This window comes from Marmota marmota, unplaced genomic scaffold (assembly GCF_001458135.2).
Source record: "Marmota marmota marmota unplaced genomic scaffold, marMar, whole genome shotgun sequence".
In the NCBI taxonomy this organism is placed as follows: Eukaryota; Metazoa; Chordata; class Mammalia; order Rodentia; family Sciuridae; genus Marmota; species Marmota marmota.
In genome coordinates, this window is record NW_026000075.1 from 553711 (window position 1) to 557964 (window position 4254).

General features: G+C 33.1%; 1 protein-coding gene across 2 annotated transcripts in view; it reads left to right on the forward strand.

Moving 5' to 3' along the window:
• Positions 1-3093: 3093 nt before the first annotated feature.
• The window catches only part of Dcun1d1 (defective in cullin neddylation 1 domain containing 1), a 37310-nt gene continuing 36149 nt past the window's right edge, over positions 3094-4254 (forward strand). Inside the window, exon 1 of one of the 2 annotated variants that reach the window (XM_015494220.2) lies at positions 3094-3319. The gene's annotated coding sequence lies outside the window, so the exon portion shown is untranslated. Of the gene's footprint in view, positions 3320-3376; positions 3496-4254 lie in introns of those variants that run through there. The other variant, XM_015494221.2, reaches the window with a different exon arrangement.

The window sequence follows — 4254 nt, forward strand, 5'->3', positions numbered from 1 at the left end:
AATGTGTTTAGAAGGTATTAGGTTCTATGTGAAAACAAAGTGTTTAGGAAAAGGTTTGGGAATGCTGGTGTGTGGTGGAAGTGGTGTTGCAAAATCGTGTTAACACTGGAGATGTGAATTTTGAGCATACTAAGGAGATGAGGGGACTAAACTATGTAAAAATATGATGGAGAGAATTTGAGGAATAGTGAGATCAGTGTGACTGTAGCTCAGTGTGTAAATTGTAATATAGGGTTATGGAGCAAATGAGCTATGAGTGCTAGGGAGTGGGTACAAGGTGAGCATTGAGAAGATATTGGCTTTTTCCAATAGAGATGGGAATTCACTGAGGGATTCTGGGTCTTTGTTTCTACCGACACTTAGTGAACTATTACAATATCATAATTATTTTTAAAACAGCTTTTAAAAGACAAGACCCTTAAAGTTTTATTTGCCATTTAGCTTATGTGTACTGTTCTGAATTCTGTTTATGATGACTATGTTCAATAAAAACTAGTTTACCTTCCTACACTATGGTTAATAAAAACAACACACCAAAACCTCTTTCATAGATTTGTTGAATATGTTCTAGTGGTCGTTCTGAGTTTAATGTCTGTATGCAGAAAACTGGGCCTGTGGTGGGGGGGATTGACAAATTGAGAAGATACTGTGTGCTTCTTAGGTTAAAATTATTCTCTACTCCCACTTATGAAATAGTATTACTACCATTATTTTGATATCTGGAGATGTAAATGTAGTGGTTCTAGATAATTTGACCAAGGTAGGTTAAGAGCTAGTATGTGGCAGAGCAAGGGTTAGAAGCATGGTCTCTAGTTCCACATTTATATCTCCCCTCCAACCCCCATCCCTCCCTCTCTCCTAAACTCAGCAAGCACAAGTACAGGTGTGGAGTCTGATTTCTCTCCTATATTGAAAAGCAGCAGTTGTTTCATATAAAATGATCTGAAATAAGCATTTAGTGTATGGTTGAAAATTACAACACTTTTGTGCATTTGGTAAAAAAGTTGGAAAGTAAAATTAACACTGTGAATTTTGTTTTTTTAAGTTTTAAATTTAAAAATTCATTTGAGTCAAATGGCTGTTTTGATTATGGCCTCATATTAAGCATAAGGAAAATCTGGGGGAAAGCCCCCTTTTAAATTTCAGTATGTGTGGTTTTTAAAGTTGCATTAGTATTAGCCTTGACATTTGATGAAGAGAAATAGTTCCAAATATGATTCAGTTGCTTTGTGGACAGAAACAGGCTATCTCGTTTACCTAGCCACTTTAGGTGTATATCATAGAAGCAAAAATGCAAGGGGAAAAATGCCTCTAAAATAATCTTTCATGACTTTTTTGAATTGGTTTTATATAATTAGTATCTAGTCACTGAGAATTATTAGACCATTTTTATGTATTGTAAAAAAATTTAAAAGACCTTACTTTTAAATGGTTCTTTTCTAACTGAGCACAGAGATAGGTTGCTAAAGTACACAGCCCATTTTCTTGTTGTATTTTAATAAATATTTAGAGTGCTTATTATTAATAGGATCTTAATATTTCTATTTAAGATTTGGGTAGATACCAATTTTTAGAATTGGATTTTATTTTTCAGGGATCATTTATTATCTTTATGAAAAAATATTGTATAATTGTTGAATGCTAGCCATTATAAATGAGGTACCTATGGACCTTTAAAAATCACATTTAACTGAGTTTTTTTTGTTGTTGTTTATTTCTCAATAATAGTGTTAATTGGAAATTTCTTTAGAAAAATGAAAGGAAAGCAAATTTATTTTTTTGAGGTGAGATTTCACTATGTTGGTAGTGAAGAGAAAATTTTTTAAATTTCCACTAATGGGATACTTTATTTAAAAATCTGTGAGGGAAATTCTACAGAACCACTTGAATATCTACATGTATAAAAAATATTTCTGACTTTTTTTAGGTGGATTGACACTATATTTCATTGTTTAAAATACTTATGTAGCACATTATTCCACATTTGACCCAGTAGTTGAACACTGCCTCTTAAAGAAAAGTTAATTTTAACTGTTACAGTGCAAGAATGATAAGCAGCAAAGTCCTAATAAGTACTGTAAAGATTATAATTTAAAAGAATACTGTGAGGGTTTTGTTTTGGATTAACATTTGAAATTGCAAACATTTCCATTTTCTGGCCATAACCTGCATATGTATATGCATTTTCTATTTCAAGCTTTTTTATTGGAAAAGGAAACCTTGACTTTTATTTAGTACTTTTGATTTTTTTCTACCTGTTCCTCCAACCTGTAATTATAGCCATATTTTTAAAATAAGTAACAGGACCATAAACACATTTTTCTTCCTGTTATATATTGTCTTTAAAATAATCTTATCATCTTCTTCCCTGCCACTCCCAACTAAACACTTAATAGTCTTTCTACCCCCAAATTATCCTTTTAGATAGGTTGTGGGAGAATGCTTAATGGGGAATTTTTAGTGAGAATACAAATTGTTTACATTTGAAGAGGGAAAGGTCAGTTACTTAACTTTTCCTTAAAAGGAGGTAAAGAAATATTGCTCACAATTCCTGTCCTCCCCCCAGTGCACACAATAAGTTAGTGGTTACACTTTTGCCTTTTGTTTTCTGTTTCACATGAAGACTGTAGAATAAATGGAAAAACAGTTTTATTTGAAATTGGCTGCAGAATTTCAATCCTGGCTCTGCTATTTTTTGGATGACTTTAAATTGTGTGTTCTGAACCTTGTTCCTCATTGTTTAAAATGGGATCAGTGAGACCACCTTGCAAGATTGTTCCTAATTAAATGCCAACACAATGCCTAGCACACAGTAGAAGCTCAGATAAATATTAGCTGCTAGTTTTTGGTTCTGGTTATTTTTTTCCCTTTACTTTTTAAAAAAAAAAAGAAAAGAAAACTTATTTTTATTCTGCTGGGCTCGGTGGTGCACGCCTGTAATCCCAGCAGCTCTGAAGGCTGAGGCAGGAGGATCGAGAGTTTGAAGCCAGCCTCAGCAATGGCGAGACAGGCACTGAGCAACTCAGTGAGACCCTGTCTTTCAATAAAATACAAAAAATAGAGCTGTGGTTGTGGCTTAGTGGTTTAGTGCCCCTGAGTTCAATCCCCAGTACCAAAAACAAAACAAAAAAACCTTTTTTTCCTCTGGACTTTTCTTCCTTATGGATTTGTAAGGAGTTCTTACTGTATGCTAATTACAGTTCTAAGCATTTAACTTGAATTAACTCATGTAATCTTAACACCTTGTTTACAGAGGAAGAAATTGAGGCACAGAGATTAAGTGATTTTCCCCAAATCACACAGCAATTAAGAGGCACAGGTGAGATTAAAATCCTGCCAGTTTGAGAGTTTGTATTCTTAACTAATGATGTTATATTGTCTCTCTGTGCAGGTAGAGGGCAAAAATAGAAGGAAGACCTACTCCTACTTAGATTCTTAGCCTGACTTTTCCTGCAGTAGAACTTTGCCCCTAGGCGAAAGTCTTCCTAGGAGCAGGTAGTTTCATTAACTGTATTGATTTTTCCTACACTTTTGGTGTGAAATCTATAAATCTGTGGGAAGGCCTTTTTTGTAGATGAGTGTTTTTGCATATTGGTAACATTTGGCTGTATCTGCAGAATACTATGTATCATATATGAAAAATATGATTTTTCTAGACTAAAACTAGTTCTTAAAAATTTCATGTGAAGTTAAATTGTTAACTATATGATAACCACAAGGAGTCGACATACAGTGTTTATCCTGGGAATTGCGGATGATCATAAAAATGTTTCACTGTTAAAAACATTGACTTTTATGAACTAGATTCATCAAATAAGTACAATTGCATTTGAAGGGGCTGGGGTTGTAGCTCAGTGGTTGAGCGCTTGCCTGGCATGTGTGAGGTACTGGGTTCAATCTTCAGCACCACATAAAAAAGTAAAATAAAGATATTGTGTGAATCTACAACTAAAAAAAAAAAAGGAATTGCATTTGAAAAGTAATTCTTATAAAACTATAAATGAGTATCTGTTTCTTTCTGAGTTCAGCCTGAAGTTGAAATTTAAGGGTGAGAAGATGAAAATTCAGAGTAATATAAATAATCAAATGGATCTTGTTTTTTTGTTTTAAAAAATAATTGCTTACTCATTAAAATGATTTCTGTTTTGAAATTGTTAGGAATTTTCCTTGTTAATTGTTTTTGGTGCCGGGATATACTTAACAGTAGGAAGACTTTATTAAAACTTTATATATATATATATATATATATATATA